The following is a 19,097-nucleotide window of genomic DNA, read 5'->3' on the forward strand; positions in this document are numbered from 1 at the left end:
TTTTTTAGCACATTGCTTTTCAGTAGCTAGGGTGTTCTGGGTGGTTTCCAAGGTTTGTTATGCGGTTGATAAGGTGTTTTAATAGTTTTTAGCATGTTGCTATGCATTTCCAATGGTCTACTACAAGAGTTCTCAACTCCAGTCCTCGCGACCCACTGCTCTGCATGTTGTGTATGTCTACCTTATTTAACACACCTGATTCAGATCCTCAGCTCGTTAGGATAGACTCTCCCTGCGTCCCAATTCGCTTACTTATACTATGCCCTAAAAGTACTCTTTTTGTGAAGAAAAAGTACATACTTTTGAGTGTGTAGCAAAAAAGTAGGCAAGCTTTGGGACATACTATCATGTCATCTTTAACGGACGGCTCTGTCGCGTGCCGCGTACATCCTGTCACCATAAACTGCCCTGTCAATCATCTCGTCACAGTTAAAATCCTCAATTCAATCTAATTTGATTTCCTACCGTATCGGAGCACGTTAATCTGCCAGTCATGGGTCTTTCATGTGTATACTTTCCTCGTGTTTTGCAATTTGAATATAAGGATGCATTTAAAAAGTCATGGCTAAACGTATCCTTACAAAAGTTCACAATGCTGCTGCAGATGCAATATAATGTGGAGAACATTGAATAAATTGATTAATTAACACTATCTGACCTGACGAAAATTACTCAAACCTCTTTATCTAAACCTCTCAACATAACCGCGGGACTCGCACGTCCTCCGTGTCTATAGTTTTTAACACTTTTTAGTCGTGTTTGTAGTTCTAAAGCCCCGTTCACACTACACGCGACTTTGTCGCTGCAGGTCGCCAGTGGCTGCGCTGGAGGGCGTTACCCACTACTGGTTGCCTAGTAATGGTTGTGAGTGACATTCACGGACGTTACTCTATGTTAAGTCAACAACTACAAACCGCTACAAACAAATAATTTGGAAGGAAATGTCTAAATATAAATGGAATCAGTACATAAAATGCATGCATAATATTCAAGTTGAACGAGAAACAGTGAGTGTTCTTTGCCATCTTGGCTATTTAACTGTACACTGTATGTATACAGATATATCATCCATTATAGGACAGTTTCTGACTGCTAAAATGAGCTTCTCGTTCAACTTGCCTCGGTCAGACTCAGGACTGAAGAGTGACTTCACTCCTATTGGTTGTCGCTCGTGAAAAATCACTCTTCATTTGCATAAAGTAAAAAATTTCTCAACTTTGTCGCGTCGCTGGACACGCCCTTCCGGTCGCAAACGGACGCTGTCGTGCGTGTTGCCGGAAGTCACCCGCTCACCATTGAAAATGAACGGTATCGCTTGGTCGCGTGTAGTGTGAACGGGGCTTAACCGAATCCTCGTTCAGCGCGCAAAGGGTTATGGGAAATATCAGCCGTTAGAGTGTGCATCGATCTACACTTCGGATTCTGACCGGAAAAGGTAGACCATCCGGGTATCTTTAAAACACTCATTTCAACATACTACGGTTTGGGACGCACTAATTCTATTTTCGAATATTTAGGACGGATAGTATGCGAATTGGGACGCAGCAAGCATGTCTATCCTAATGAGCTAAGGATCTGAATCAGGTGTGTTAAATAAGGGAGACATACACAATATGCAGAGCAGTGGGTCGCGAGGACTGGAGTTGAGAACCCCTGGTCTACTAAGTGGGTTTAGTTACTTTGTGGTTGCTAGAGTCTTATGGGTGGTTGTCAGGGTATAATTTGTTTAACACATTCTGAGTGATTTTTTTGTGTTGAAAAGCAGTTGCTAAGATGTTCTTGGCGATTGACAGGTTATCATGCAGCTGTGGTGATATAGGTGACTTTTAGCCCATTGCTATGCAGTTTCTTTATTGTGATGGGAGGTTGCCAAAGTGTTGCAGTGTTTGCAGTTACAAATATGTTCTGACTGGTTTTGAGCACATTACTATGTGGTTTCTAGGTTGTTCTGGATAGTGGCCAGGGTGTTATGCAGTTGCCAAGGTTATTCTAAGCGGTTTTTAGCTCATTGCTGTGCTGTAAAAGTATGTAATGAAGTGATTTTTAGTTGCTATGTTATTCTAGTTGGTTGCTAAGTTGTTGCTACTGTTGGTAAGGGAAGGTTTCACACTTGTAATTAAAAAGTGGGGTTTGCGCTGCTTTTTTTCCTGGGGTTATCAAACCCTGCTCATTTATTTGCATTGCAGACTGATCTCATGAAGTAGCGTGTGTATGACACGCCAATTCGTATTTCCATTTTTGGCGTGCTATCAAGACGCATAATCGTCTTTCAGCGTGTTTATGAACGCCGTTGACTTAACGTTATATAAATATATGACTTACCTCAACCCCGTCCCTAAACCTAACCGTCACTGGGGTTAAAGGCATTTATGACTGTTCCCTTACCATCCTAGGTAAAAAAAAGATAAGACTTACCTCAACCCCATCCCTAAACTTAACCGTCACTGGGGTTAATGGCCGTTATGACTGGAGATTTGACTGCGTGTTCAGACACGCGGAATGACACGGACGTTAATGGCGTAGACATTTATGCATACACGCGGATAGCACAAAATGCGTGGAGATAACACGCCACCTGACTCGAAAGTGGCGTATATGTTTACGCAAAATTCATGATGTCATATTGTGCATTGTGTATTGAATTTTTAGAAAATAATGCACAAGGCGGTAACCGTACGTTCAAACCGCCGCTGGCGAGAGCAGCAAAATTCGCTCTTGCCGCTCTGTTAACGACGCCGTGGAAAGATTCGTGGATGCTCTGATTCTCTGACGTAGGTCGAATGCATGGGGGGGAAAAAACGGTATTTAAAGGGGCCACAAAGCAAACAAGCATGTCAGTCGTTATTTTTGCAGAAAATTGATAGATGGAAAAAACTTTAAAATTATAGTGACATGTTTGCTAACGAAATAAACAAATTAAAAGCCATACGTGTGTGGTGTGGCTTGTGTGTTCATGGTTAAGTGCTATTATAATTTGCATTCTTGCTAAAAAAAATGTTCTAGCACGAAAATCTTGCCTATAAATAGTGTTGCGTGCCCTCTTATCAAGTTAAAATTATCAACCTCCTCTATTTTGCTTGGGAACTAATGTGGCAGACGGAGCACTTCTCTCAAACGGAGCACTTCTACATTCCGATTGGTTGCCGCCGGTTGCCGCCGAACCGCGTCATTGCTTATTACCATAAAGTTGAACTGATTTCAACTCTGCTCGCCGCTCTCGCCGTCCGAAACGCGCCGCGCCGCTCTCGCCGGAGCTCGCCGCCGGCTCTCAATGAAAATGAATGACTTCCGGCCACATTGACGCTCTCGCCGGTGGCGGTGTGAACGTACAGTAATGCTGCCACAACACGAAGCAGAGCGTTATTGCGCTTCACAGCATCATTGCCCGCCAGTATGGGCATGGCTTAGCATATAAGCAGGGTTCGGAGTCTCTTTCTCTGATTTTTCTCTGATGATATCTTCAGCGAAGCTCTACGCATCGCTGGATCTAGAGATAAGCTAACGCCGTTGAGAAAGCAACAAGCCAGCTTAGGACAGCGCCTGAAGAAGCCGGCCGTCTTTGTCACCTTCAGCCATCTGTGTGAGCTACGCTATCCGGCAATGTATCCTTTCTTGCAAAACTTACTGAGAGACTTATTAACTTACTAAAAGAGGAGAGAGCATCTTTATCAAGATGCCTCGCACTTCCTGTGGCTCGTTCAGAGCCCCGCTCAGCGATGGAGACCGCCATGTGATCTGCGCTCTCTGCCTGGGCCAGGAACACACAGCTCTCGCCATCTCAAGGGGTTGTGAGCTCAGCGATGCACTTCCGAAGTCGACCCTGCGGGCTCGACTCGAAGTGTTCAACCCTCAAGCTGTCACTCCGCCCTTTGAAGGACCGTGCCAAAGAACCGCCGTTCTCAAAGGCCGTCGGAGCATGTGGCCACCGCAATGCCCTTGCCGGACTCCCTCCCTCGAGCCTCGTTCTCGCCTTCTCCACCTCCCCTCACAGACGCGCAGCTGCCACTCACAAGCTGCACTGCCGTTGTTTTCAGATGCAAATGCTCGCCGAAATGACTCCCTCAAGCGTCTATCTCTCCTTCCAAAGCGATCGGGACGTTGAATATGTATGCAAGTCTCGTGCCCGCTCACAAGTGCGTTTACTAGTAAACGCTTCACCCAAGGTGTTGCTCGCGCAAAGTGATCACAGGACACTCCCCATTCATGGCAATTGGGTTGTCATACATGAATCAGCCCATCACGGCTGTCAGCGAGCCACCGTATTCAATCACAGAGGGTGCACACATTGCACCCACACCTCTGGTTCAGTTTCTAGGGGTCCACCCAGTGTGGCGATCAGAACCCGGAGGCCATTCGACACCTAGCTGTACATATATAAAACAGAGCAGGGGTTTCTGAGTGGGTGCTAAGCACAATAAGGCAGGGCTATTTGCTACAGTTGCTGCTATCTCACAGAACTGTGCTCCTCAGTCACCTGGAAAGCTTGGGTCTCACAGTCAACTGGACCAAGAGCTCATTACTGCCCAGTCAGTCAATTTCTTTTCTCCTTTCTAGGAATAGAACTGGACTCTGTGGCCATGACGGCTCGTTTATCGACACAGCTAGAGCGCCTTGTTCCTTGACATCTAGCCGCGTCTTTCCAGAAGGGCGGCAGCGTCCCTCTGAAGACATTCCAGAGGATGCTGGGCTGTATGGGCTCAGCTGCAGCAGTGCTTCAGCTGGGCTTACTGCGCATGCGCCCGCGTCAAAGCTGGCTGAACGCTCGAGTGTTACAGCTCTTGCAGCCCTGGTTAGCAGCCGTCTGGTATAAGCGAGGTGTGATGATGGGAGCTGTCTCATATCGAAAGGTCATCTCGACAGATGCGTCCAACTCCGGTTGGGGCGCTTTCTTCGGGAGCAAACTAGTCCTTGGCCTTGGTCAGACCAGGAGAAGCTCCTTCACATAAACTGTCTGGAATTGATTGTGGTTTGAGATGGCACTGAAGCGCTCAAATCTGGCCCAGACGCCCGCTGTATGCCTTCCCTTCGGTCTTTCTGTTACCACAGGTAATCAAAAGGATCAGGGAAATGTACCACTCTGTGCTTCTTATAGCTCCATGTTTGGAGAATCAAACTTGGTTCCCAGAGCTTGCTTTAAAGTCTACGTGGCGGCCGTTGCAGCATTCGCAGACTCGCTACACGGCCGGTCACTAAAGAAAAGCGAGCTTATCATCCGCTTCCGTTGAACCCCCTGTCAGTTCCTATTTGGGATCTTTCATTGGTCCTCGAGGCCCTGAAAGCTTTTCCCTTTGAACCACTAGATTCTGTATAGTTAAAGTACCTGTCACTCAAAACTATATTTCTGACAGCTTTGTCATCAGTTAGTGTGTCTTGAGTTCGGACCAAATGACTCGAAAGTCATCCTTAAAACTAGACATGACTATGTTCCTAAAGTGATTGGCACTCCTTTCAGAGAGCAGGTCATTTCTCTATCGGCTCTGCCATCATCCGATAGCAAGAGCAATGTTAATCTCCTCTGCCCAGTCAGGGTGCTGAGGGTTTACACTGCGCGCTCCGCCCCTTTCAGGCGCTCGGAGCAGCTTTTCTTTTCGTTTGGTGGGCGCACCAAGGGTCTCGCCGCTTCGAAACAAAGCCTGTCCAGATGGATTTTGGATGCTATAGCTGCCGCTTATGCGTCGAAAGGTCTGCAATGCCCCTTGGACATCAGGGCTCATTCCACCAGAGGCATGGCCTCATGGGCATTGTCCAGCGGAATTGGGCATGATGTCACGTCAGGCTCAGTGGTAGGCTGCTGCAGTTCCCGCAGGGCAGCCTATGAGTACGCTAGACAGCCTGCTCTAGGTCTGCTAGCTGATGCACTGCGTTGACAATGAATACAAAATTGAGGATATTTTTTAGGCGTCAATATCTCGAACAGATGAATCTTTCCTGCTAACTTGCGCAATACTCGTTCCCTCTCGAGAGAACCGAGGTTACGTTAGGTAACCGATATGTCACCACACCTCAGGACATTGTTCAGATGTTGTATTTAAAGACATTAGTCAGGTTTCTGTCAATTTTAGAGCTAGAAATTCGAATCCCACTCAGAGTGGGTCGAGTAAAACCGGCTACACAGGTGCAAAGACTATTTTTTTATCACATGCTTCAGCTTCTAGTGAGTTCTGGCCACACAATTTGATGTAAAATGTAACACACATATTCATAGACCAAACGGTGCAGGACAAGCTGTGTTTAAGCTTTAATACTTAGCGTTAGTAGTTTGTTCAAATCACTAACACTAAGTATGAACATATAGTATTAGCCATACTGACCTTAGGCAATCCAAGTACACTGATCCTTCTTAAAAAGTTTTTATAATGGTTATCAACATATAAACAACCCAAAGGCATCCTGATTTGAATGTCCTTTGCAAAATTTTTGATGAAATACTGTAAGTCACAGAAAGAAAAGGTGAAATTAATGAGGAGAGAACAGATGCTTCACTGGAGGCTTTCTAAGAAAATAACATCACTCACAGTACTCAGAAGAGAGAGAGAGAGAGAGAGAGAGAGAGAGAGAGAGAGAGAGAGAGAGAGAGAGAGAGAGAGAGAGAGAGAGAGAGAGAGAGAGAGAGAGAGAGAGAGAGATCAGAGGCTTATGCAAGTCCACAGAGATTTGCTCTCCATTAAGATGAGTCAAAACACATGAGTGTGTGTGTGTGTGGTAAGACAGACTCAGGGTCAACTTCATTAAAATGGTTTAAACTTGACATCATCCGTTCGTTATGCAAATGACCTGACTGTATTAACAAAAATATCTAAAAAGGGATTATTATTATTATAAGGACTGTATGCTAATACTGTATCAATGATATGCAAATTCGAGTAGGATTTAAGTAGAGTATCATATATTTTAGAATATTATTAATACAATGTTGTCAATTATATCCAAATTCAATAAGTAGAGATTTGCAATTAACTGGTTAACATGCATAACAAAACAATATATATGTGTGTGTGTGTGTGTGTGTGTGTGTGTGTGTATATGTATATATTAATAGCCAAATTAATGTTTATCATCATACAACTGCCACATGTGTCTGCTTTTGTTCTATAGTTTACAAGTGTGTGTGTGTCACACACTGAGACAATGCTGGAATGTGTGGAACGCAGTTTGCACTTCCTGTGTTTTCATCTTGTCGCTAGGTACCATTTCCTTTCCAAGAAACGGAAAACACGGGACCCAGTCACAAAATATCCATGTACACACACACACGCACTCGCAAACACACCACAAAACAAATTTTATGGCACGTCGCGGCACCGTGACCCTCACGGGCACAACTGGGGTCTCCCATAAATTTGTTTTTCATGTTGTCGTTTAACATTAAGCTCTCCCATCGGATCTGAGTTCCCCAAACGCCATCCTTCATGCACACATCCTTCATGCTCACTCATGAAAAATGCCTTTGTCTTGTGCTAGAGGGGATGGAGAAAAGGGAAGCAGATATTTTCATGAGCACGATGTTCCTGTTTTTCTAAAGTTGGTGTAAATATGTGATGCAGACAGGCCAGGAGAAGTGTGTGTGTGTGTGTGTGTGTGTGTGTGTGTGTGTGTGTGTGTGTGTGTGTATCAGATAAGAGTGCTGAACAGTAGCACCTGTGTTCTTGCGTAACTCTCCTCCAAAAGCTTTCAGTTCAGCTTTGCTCTTGTTGTTTCTACTGTCTTATTGTTTCTTACACAATGCTGATGCCACTTGAGTGTGATCATGTCTTCAAGCCTGGGCTCCAGATCAAGTCTTCAGAAATATTTAGTCATTGGTCATAAATTCTTGATTGCTTAACAATTATGAATCTTCAAAGAGGTGGAATCTGCCTGCCTGTTTCTTTCTATCCGTCTCTCTATCTGTCCGTCTTGTCTGTCTATCTATCGTCTCTCTTACTGTCTGTCTAATTCAATTCAATTCAATTCAGAAAGCTTTATTGGCATGACAAAAAATACATTTTGTATTGCCAAAGCGTCAAAAACAACATAGAAAATTATCTCTATGTCTCTCTATCTGTCTGTCTCTCTATCTATCTGTCCTTCTGTCTGTCTATCTATCTGTACGTCTTTTCTATCTATCGTCTCTGTCTGTGTCTCTATCTAGCTATATATCTATCTATCTGTCTATCCATCTCTCTCTCTGTCTGTCTGTCTATCTGTCCATCTTGTCTATCTAGCTATCGTCTCTCTGTCTGTCTATCTATCTGTCTCTCTATCTTTCTGTCTTGTCTGTATATCTATCGTCTCTCGGTCTGTCCGTCTGTCTACCTATCGGTCTGTCTCTCTGTCTGTCAATTCAATTCAATTCAAATTGCTTTATTGGCATGACTGTACATATTACAATACTGCCAAAGCTTGTAACACATAGTATAGTGAAGACATCAATAAAAACAAAGTATTATAGCAACTTAAATTGAAATGTACAAATTAAATTAATTGCAAAAAATAACAGTGTAACAGATTATAAATTCTATGAACTCTCTGTCTGTCTATCTATCTATCTTTCTCTCTATCGGTCCATCTTGTCTCTCTGTCTGTCTATCTATCCATCTATCATCTCTCTGTCTGTCTCTCTGTCTATCATCTCTCGATCCGTCTTTCTATCTGTCCGTCTTTTCAGTCTATCTATTGTCTATCTGTCTGTCTATCTATCTATCTGTCTATCTATCTATCTATCTATCTATCTATCTATCTATCTATCTATCTATCTATCTATCTATCTATCTATCTATCTATCTATCTATCTATCGGTCTCTCAAATTCTAATTCAAATGAGCTTTATTGGCATGACTTATACAGTATTGCCAAAGCATTGGCCATTACATAGGCAATGAACAATTAATCAGTAAATGAATCAGATGAATTTATAAATGAATCATTAAATGAATCTGTCTGTCTGTCTGTCTGCCCGTCTAATTCAAATTGTTCAATTATTTTCTCTCTCTTTTTAAACATTTTTTATTGTATGGTTAATCTATTTTTATTAAATCTTATGATAATTTAAAAAAAAAAAACTGGCAGCTTCATGCGTTTCCCATAAGATACCATAAAAATACATGCAGTGTTCTGCAGTTTTAAAGCAAAAATAATGAATTCTATTGATTAAAAATGTGATCTATGTTTTGAAAATGGCTAAAAGAATACTTATTCACTTTACAATGTCATGTATTGTCTGGTTACAAAAAAAACGTTTCCACTATATTTGGTAAGGTAACTTACAATTAACAGGTTCTTCTAGATTTGCTAGTCACGCGACCTTTACTTGCCCTAACGGCTAAACTGAGCATGTGATTAAAACACTTCCAGTATTCTTTGTCTGATGTTGACCCCCGTGTGTCGGTTATGTTTATATACATTTATGTATATATCTGTAATCGCTGTGCCGAAATAAATGCGATGTGTAGCAGACACTTCATTAGTTAGCTCTGTTGGGCTGAGTCACTGGACTGATGAAGCTCTCACACAAGCAGACATCCACATATAATCAGCTTCTGGAGAGGGTAATGCACAGCACACGTACACACACACTTAAACGAGAAATATCCCGACATGATCAAATGAGAACAAGGGAACTAGAGAGAAAGTGCCTACTAACTGAAAGAGACGTCAGGAGAGTTAATTAAAGCCTAATATTGCTGCTTACAGGAAGTAGCGTTGACAGCTCAGGATTAAACAGAGGTGTGCTAAGGGGTTTTGGGAGACAAAACGAAAACCGAGAGATGTAGAAAGGAGTGTGAGAGAAAGTCAGAGGTCAAGGATCCAATTAACACCAGCGTCTCATCGCTGAGACGGGTTAATATATCTCAAACCATCAGCAGATTTTAACACCAGACACCTCTATGGCAACCGGCATCTAAATAAAACAACAGCCGAGGACCGGAGGGACAACACGACATTTCACAATTCACATTTCGAAAGACTTTCACAGAACCCCATGGCTTTTATTAGGAGACGTTCCGCTTTTTCCGCAAACAGGACATTTGTTTACTGCGTGATTGGGCTTCTCCTTCATTTTGATGGCAGGATGAAAGGAAGAGTGGAAGCATATGATGTCTTTTAACTTCTCCAAACTTTAAAATGAGAAGGAAATGTAGGTGGCCTTCATACTTTCGACTATACAAGCACATTTTAGTTCATTTCAAAAAGCTGTTTCTCACATTTTACCAAAAAGCATTAAACCGATCCTACACAGTGACTGTAACCTTAGGACAGCATTAGCACATTCTGACAAATAGCTAGCATGTTTGTTGCGATGAGATCCTTCAAGAACTGATTACATGAAGTCTGAATTTTTTTCTCGACAGGTGACGGAGTTAACCGATTAGGGGTGTAAAATAAATAAATAAATAAATAAAAAAAAAAATAGATACACTTGAGTATCGCGATATTTTATTTTGCAATACTGTATCGATTTTCAGAAACGCAATATCGATTTTTTATTTTGTGGCTACCACTAGCCTAACGTTTTGCTAGAAACAACATAGCTATGGCTGAACCCCGTGTCAAGACCGGCTCCTGCTCTATTCCTTTCGGCATGTTAATCAATGAGTGCGTTCATTTACACCGCAAGCAGTAGCCGCACGTTGCGTCGAGCAGGACCGTCGCGTGAGCAACAGTGAAATGGGGGTTTCGGCGGAGAGTCTATAAGGGCGTCGCACACCAGACAAGAAGCTCAGCGCCACATCTTTAAAATTCGAACAAATTATTCTCTATGAGTGTACACACACCGGTGGCGCCATTCGGTGTCTGTCCGCGGCGCCCAGCAACGGCTCAGGACCGTGTTCAAAATCCTGCTGCGCCACAGAGCGCCATTTACATAGTTTTATATAAAATTGAAATTATTCTCAAATCGTTGCTAATGTATCCTGACTTCGTCCTATCCTGCAATATGCATTTAGTTTTGCATCCATTTGCAGAAATCAGCTGCTTGAATGACAATTACTGATGTTATTGGATTTTTCAGCTGAGATTCTCAATTCATTCAGTGAACGGATGCTCTGAGGTAAAGTTTTCAGACTGCAGACTAAACAACGATTGTATTTAATTGTAAAATACAATCATAACATAGAACAGACATTACCTTCATTTCATGTCATTAAACATAACAATATTGCTAGCCATACACTGATGAGAAAGTGCGCGTCCGGTGTGGGATACCTGGAGTTGTCCTACGTGGCGCGGCGCAGCGCTGTGCGAGTCCATCAAGTTTAGTCCATCAAGTTTATGACCAACTTCTAAAAACACATTTAACCAAAGTTTTTGTAATGAACCTGTGAACCACAATCCCAAACAGGTAGTTTGATTTTCTGAGTATTAAATTGTTTACCTAAAGTAAACTTGTTTGACTTTAATTCACAACCTGTCTTACTTTTTCTAAAGTCCTACTTTAAAAAAATAATCCCAATATATTGCCTTGGACAGTATCAAAATATATTGCAATATATTGAATCGTGACCCATGTATCGTGATGCGTATCGTATCGCCAGATTCTTGCCAATACACAGCCATAACCGATGAAACCAATCATAACCTGTGGGGGAAAAATAAAATGAAATAGAAAAGCCTAGCTAATGGGTTTTTTTTTTTTTTTTTTCGAAGCACATCTAATTTTTGGAACAAAAAAAAATCATATTCAGGTTTTAACAAGTTATTTCAACGTAATGGCATCAGGGGTCTTGTGTATGATGATGTTTTCACGGTGTGCTGCCGAATCGCTAGTTCTGTTCGCTAGCTCTGACTGACTGTGTGGCTAATAGTGTGAATGAGTTTGCATGTTTTTAAAAGCATACAAAAAAGGAAAATGTTGAGTGTAAAACATTTCATTCAGCATTTTTCTTGATGGAGGATGTGAATGATTGTGACATCCAACATGTGCGAAAGAGGAAAAATGCCATCCCCACCCAAACACACACACACAGATCAAGATTACTTTGAAGACATTCACAGTGTGCGAGGAAATGTCAGCGAGTATGAGAGATAGATAAGTGTGATAAGCTATAGTTAGCAGGTGTGAAGCAGGTACAATCATGGCCGACAAGTTAGCTTAAGCAAATTGCTAAGCATGTATCAGACAACCCAGCCTGCCAAAAACTAATTTCCTCTCCACCCACCCTTTCATATTTATGCCTAAGCTGCATAACATGGGTTTGCTCATTCAAAAGTGACAGCAATGTTGAGTGTGGCGAAATAAGAGGGGAGGGTCTCAATGAAATCCGAACGCAAGTGGTCACAGAAGACGCATTAACACACGATAATACCAGCTGTAAATGGTAGTGCCGCGTCTTGGCTGAACACTTGTGATTGGATCATCGAAAACACATCTTAAGCTTCTCTCGCTTGCTCGATTTCTGGGACGTTGTAATTTGCGGGCGTCAGGGAGCCGTTGGATATTCAGTCTTAGCCATACTAGTAAGGGACACATTTTTGAAAATATCCTGACAAATATAGGGAAACATGTTAAAAACCTACTTGTAAGGACATTTGAAATGATTTCAACCATTAGAAAGAGACGTAAATTAGCTGATTCATGTTTCGCTTTAGCCTTAGATCTAAAACAGCGCTTCAGTAATGATGTATTTTTGTTGGCCAACCTATAAGTTTGCATCACACTGGTTTCCTCAACAAAAAAAACTGGTTTCCTTTGTTGTGGCTTTTCACAACAAAATTCACAAAAACTTTAAATTATTTTTTTAATGTTGTTTATTATGTCTATGTGGTGTTTTAATGTGCATTAAGACAAACCATGTTCAAATTCATCAGTCAAAACCATTGTTGAGTGTTTTCTCCTTAAAACTGCAGTGACCAAATACAGTCGCGGTTTGAAATCGCTGGTGTTTCTGACGTCACAAATTACCTTTTTAACCAATCAGATCAACGTGTGATCGTCAACGAGTGGATTTCTGAGCTGGTGTGAGTGAGTGAGCGGAGGCGGGGATCATTTGCATATTTATAGAACCACGATGCAATGAAAAAAACATTTCATTATGTAATTTTGGTGATCAAAGATGCGTTTTAAGCGATTAAATGATTGATTACAGGGGGACTTTAAAGGGGAAATGAAGCGGTGAATCAAGTTTACATGACTTACAAGATGGATTTCCAATATAATCAACAATTATATAAGAAACATTACAAATGTAAACATTTAGAAGAAAAAAAGAAAAAAAACGTTGTATCTTTCGCCGCCAGGGCGCCGCCATTCTGCAGGTGACGTCACGGGGTTGGTTGGCTCAAGTTTAACAGGCTCAGGGCATTGAAAATCACGACATCAAACTGTGTTTATACCAGTGTTTTGACCGCGAACGAATAATGTTAGGTACAGATATTAGACAAAAAGACGACGTCTCATGTTATATGTTGACAAACTGCACATAAAAACATTGTTCGCGATGTCTGCCGTCATATATATCTGTATACATATATATCTATTAGCAATTTGCTAATATCTGACGGCAGACATCGCGAACAATGTTTCTATGTGTAGTTTGTCAACATATAACATGAGACGTCGTCTTTTTGTCTAATATCTGTACCTAACATTAGTCGTTCGCGGTCAAAACACTGGTATAAACACAGTTTGATGTCACGATTTTCAATGCCCAGAGCCTGTTAAACTTGAGCCAACCAACCCCGTTACGTCACCTGCACAATGGCGGCGCCCTGGCGGCGAAAGATAAAGTTTTTTCTTTTTTTCTTCTAAATGTTTACATTTGTAATGTTGTTCCTTATAGACCATTTCAAAAGATGTAAACAACACTGGTCCAGAAGCACTTCCTGTTTCAGTTTTTTAACACTACATAAAAGCTGGGATAAAATACAACCAACAGAACATTTAAAACTGAATCAAAAAGTTAAACAAACATCTTTAAGATGTTTTCTTTACATGTGAAATAAAGAAAACAGTTAGAAACTGAAACAGGAAGTGCTTCTGGACCAGTGTTGTTTACATCTTGTGAAATGGTCTATATAATTGTTGATTATATTGGAAATCCATCTTGTAAATCATGTAAACTTGATTCACTGCTTCATTTCCCCTTTAAGCTTCAATATCTCAATAACTTCAATAACTCTTCAGGAAGTTCGAGAAGTAATAGTTTGCAGGAGCGCTATTATAAACACGAGATTCAGGTTGAAACATATTTATATAAAATATGAATAATAATTTTTTTTTTACATTTTACATTTCCATAAACTCAAACTTCTATAACTTTTTTTTCCGTTTCACTTTCTCAATTTATTTCACTTCTACAAAAATCTGCCAAATTTCTTCTTTAAAACAAGACCAATACGTCTATATTCCAAAGCATTCTTGAATTACAACCATTTAAGTTTGAAATGTGCATTTCCATGTCGATTCAAAAAAGCTGAGTGATAGTTAACAGGTCATTATTTTAGCATCAAACCCATAAGAGGTTCTTGCTAATAAAGCTTCTGATGTGTGTATTTTCAGTGCTGTCACCTGTCAGTCATAGTGAAAACAACACATACCTCGCAGTGCATGCTTGAGTTGGGGTGATCTCTCTCACACACACACACACACACACAGTTGAGAGGTCTCTGACTCTAGTTGGGTGGGCTTCCCTCTACTGAACACTTTCTGAAGGGAGGAATTCTCCACCCGGCGGAGACAGACAGACAATATTGACACAGTACAGAGTGGGAGAAAGCATTCGATCTACAGTACATTCCCAAGATCGGATGAACATAAAAAAACATGCGACCAAAATTAAGTGTGGAAGTAGTTAAAACTGTCCGTCATGCTTGTTAGTGCACCTTGCAGGCATTGAGTCATGCGATATCTGTCAGAGATGTTGCCTGAGGCGAAGACATTAGTCATACACAGCGAGATAAGGTCATGACACAAAACCGATTAAAGATTAAGATACTGTTCAGATTAGGGTTAGGGTTAACTGTTGGATTGAATTCTGGGATAAATGATTACAAACTGCATTGGAAACTGTATGACTTAAGAGTGGTGCTTATTTGATTTGTGAAAAAGCATGCCAAGGTTTCAGTTTTCTGGTGTGTACATGTGACTTGTGCATTTAAAATCTTGAGATTACTGATTTACAAGCGCTCAGACATAATAGTATGCATGTGTGTTGAATCCAGACTTCTTTTAGCACTAAAAACACCCATGCGCATTCTGGCATCAACATGGTACAAAATTATAGTGTGGCAACATTTTAGGAATTGCAAGTTTTAAATTCGCAATTGCTTCCTATCCAAGCTGCAAAAAATCTAATTATAATGTTAATATATTTTACAATAGGAATAGTTTTCCATCTAGGTTGCAAATTTAGTTTTTTTTTCTTTTTAATGTGGTTAAAATTCTGTATATTGCAGAAGATGGGAATTAAGGAATGTTTACATCAAAACGAATATTTGGTGCAAAAATCTGGTGCCAATGACTGTTAAAGGGGAAATGAAGTAGTGAATCAAGTTTACATGATTTACAAGATGGATTTCCAATATAATCAACAATTAAGAAACATGACAAATGTAAACATTTAGAAGAAAAAAAGAAAAAAACTTTGTATCTTTCGCCGCCAGGGCGCCGCCATTGTGCAGGTGACGTCACGGGGTTGGTTGGCTCAAGTTTAACAGGCTCTGGGCATTGAAAATCGCGACATCAAACTGTGTTTACACCAGTGTTTTGACCGCGAATGACTAATGTTAGGTACAGATATTAGACAAAAAGATGACGTCTCATGTTATATGTTGACAAACTACACATAGAAACATTGTTCGCGATGTCTGCCGTCAGTCCCGTCCCGTCAACTTTTATCTCACAATTCAGACTTTTTTTCCTCAAAATTGCATTGTGAGAAAAAGATCTAAAAACATCTTTGCAAAAAAAACAACAACAAATATGCGAATTTTGTCGTGCAATTCTGATTATAACTTGCAATTGTGACTTTATATCTCGCAATTCTGATCTTTTTCTCACAATTATGACTTTATTTCACGCAATTCTGAGGGGAAAAAAAGTCGTTATTGTGAGAAAAAGATCAGAAGATGTGAGATATAAAGTCACAAATGCAAGTTATAATCAGAATTGTGTGACATAACTCACAATTTTGAGAAATAAAGTATTTTTTTCCTCAGAATTGGATTTTATAATAATTCGCAAATGCGAATTTATATCTCACAATTATGAGAAAAGAAGTCAGAATTGCGTGATATAAATTCACAATTGCGAGAAAAATGTCAGAATTGAAAGACAAAAAGTCGCAATTATCTTCTTTTTTCTTATTATTATTCCGTGGCAGAAACAAGTTTCCATACTTTACATTTCTCGTGTTCATGAAAACAAAATCATCTCTGTGGCTTTTTGATGTAATTTACTTGAATGTTTGCGAAAGATCAGTGCCTTATGTAGCATCAATCTGTCAGATAGGTCTGTGAAGCGTATTTTGTGTACAACATTTGTATTTTTTTTTACTGTGATATGCCAAAATTTACATTAAAAATGAGGATGAAGATCCAGGTCACTTATTATTAAAACCGTTGTGTCCAAACCATGCACTAAGCATAATGTATTTTAAGGCTAAAATTAGCCAGTAAGAAGAAAATATGTATTACCTCTATTAGCAATAGTTGCTAAAAGTTTCATTTGAACACGAGTGTAACCATAGACTTTTACAACTTGAACTCTGGTAAAGTTTCTCTCACTGTCCCTATCTTTCAGTCTGTGTCCCTTGTGTGTTCTCACTGGGCATCTGTCCCTTTAAGAGTGTGTCCTTACACGGAGCTGCTAAATCTGGCACAGGTCCGTGTGTGTAGCGTTACCAGCACTGCGCGATCTGATGCTGATTATGACACTCAGACATTAGGCCTTATTCCACCCATGTATTATCAGCTCAATCTGAATCAGCAGTGCCAGCCAAAACACACACACGCCTCAGAAATGTATACATGATGATGCACACAGAAAATCCTAGCCAAAACACACTTAAACTGGTCCAGTAACTCATATCGAGCTGATTCAACATTAGCTGAAAATTTGACATGAGTTAGATTTAATGGTGCTAGATTTGACAGCATTTTACAATGATTTCTCGATAAATACCAGAGCTATTCGCCAAGAAAAACTGTCCAGATATTGATTTTATCCATCAGGATTTGTGGACGTTTAATTCACCAAAAATGGAGCCAAATCTGAATGGTAATTTGTGAAAACAATAGCTTTTGGGCTATTCGTTTAGCATTAGCCAATTAGCCTAAAGTTACATGGCCTCGTTGACATCGAGGCCATGTGCTAGGCTAATTGGCTAATACCGAATTTCTGAGGCGTGTGTTTTGAGCACTCAATTGATTTAGATGTAAAACCATTAATAATTTACTTATGAAATGTGCAGTTAGACAACACTTTGCAACACTATGACTCATAGCTAGTGATTATAGAGCACTTGTGACCCCCCTCTTTCTTTTCTGGTGTGTAAACGCTACAAACCGATGCATCATTGTGGTTGAATCTGCAGTTTATATTAAATGCACACATACCTGTTAATTCTCCGGGTTGTTTGAGCAGTGTAGATGGATGGAGGTTTGACCGGGGCAGGGGAGATCAGGCCAGGTGGAGCCCAGGTGTGAGTGAGTTCAGTGAGGGCAAGATGCAGGGTGTGCCAGGTGTCAGCTGGAGCTCACAACGCGCAAGCGCAAGCGGAGATGCTTTTTTTTTTTTTTTTTTTTTTTTAAGCAGCGAAGATGCTTTCACTCACAAACACACTGTTTTATGTCTTCTCCCCCCTAGTTTGAACCTTTTCCCTCTCAGGGTTGAATGAAGGGCAAAGAATGTAATCCGTTTAAATCTTTTTTTTTTTGCATCTTTAGAGGCATTGCTAACTTTCCAGAGTAGCTTTATGAATTCTAAAAAAAAAAATTCTTGACTTTTAAAGAGACAGAAGCTTTCCAAAACCTAGTGAGCTGCCTTTATAGACAGCATTTTAAGGCATCATAATTATGAGATAAAAGACAATTATGGCATGAAAAGTTAATATTTTGGATTTAAAAAAACAGTAAAATTATGAGATGTCAATTATAAAATGTCATGACTTCTCATATTTTTTTAATTGTTTTTACGTTTTGTCTCATAATTTCAATGGGTATTTTTATATAAACCATGACTGTCATAAATATTACGTTTATGTCACAATTATGATTTGGCATGTCATAATATCAACTTTTTATATTATAATTGTCTTTTATGTGAGGATTATGACTTCTCATAATTTTGACTGTCAGAAATATAACTGTCATAATTATGATTTGGCATCTCATAATTTCAACCTTTTATCTTATAATAGTCTTTTATGTGAGGATTATGACATCTAATTTTTTCCACTGTCATAATTAAGGCTTTTTATGTCATAATTATGATTTGGAATCTAATCATTTGAAACATTTTATCTTATAATAGTATTTTATGTCATGATTATGACCTATCTCATCATTTCCACTCTCATAATTATGGCTTTTAATGCCGTAATTATGATTTAGCATTTCATAATTTCAATATTTTATCTTATAATTGTTTTTTATGTTATGATTATGACTTTTTATCTAATAATTGTCTTTTGCCATGACTATGACATCTCATAATTTGTACTTTTTATCTTATAATAGTCTTTTATCTTATGATTATGACATCTAATAGTTTCCACTGTCATACTTATGCCTTTTTATGCCATAATTATGATTTAGCATGTCATAATTTCAACTTTTTATATTATAATTATCTGTTATGTCATGATTATGACTTATCTCATAATTTCCACTGTCATAATTATGGCGTTTAATGCCATAATAATGATTTAGCATTTCATAATTTCAACATTTTATCTCATAATTGTCTTTTATGTCATGATTATTACTTTTTATCTAATAATTGTCTTTTGTCATGATTATGACATCTCATAATTTTTACTTTTTATCTTATAATTGTCTTTTATGTCATGATTATAATAATTTCGATTGCCCAGTAAGCAGTATAGGGCTAGTTTCGTGTGGAGAATATTTTACCATTATGCATTTTTAACATCTTGGTCAAAACTTACATTTTGCACACTTCA

At 39.7% G+C, this 19,097-nt stretch overlaps 1 long non-coding RNA gene across 1 annotated transcript in view; it reads right to left on the minus strand.

The window, feature by feature from the left end:
• The window catches only part of LOC120495499 (uncharacterized), a 35,638-nt gene extending 17,943 nt beyond the window's left edge, over window positions 1-17,695 (minus strand). The window contains exon 1 of the long non-coding RNA XR_016145627.1: window positions 17,530-17,695. This is a non-coding gene — a long non-coding RNA (uncharacterized LOC120495499). The remainder of the gene's footprint in view (window positions 1-17,529) is intronic.
• Between the last annotated feature and the right edge of the window lie 1,402 nt (window positions 17,696-19,097).

The sequence above is a fragment of the Pimephales promelas genome, chromosome 2 (genome assembly GCF_988280905.1).
Source record: "Pimephales promelas chromosome 2, fPimPro1.hap1.1, whole genome shotgun sequence".
Taxonomy (NCBI): Eukaryota; Metazoa; Chordata; class Actinopteri; order Cypriniformes; family Leuciscidae; genus Pimephales; species Pimephales promelas.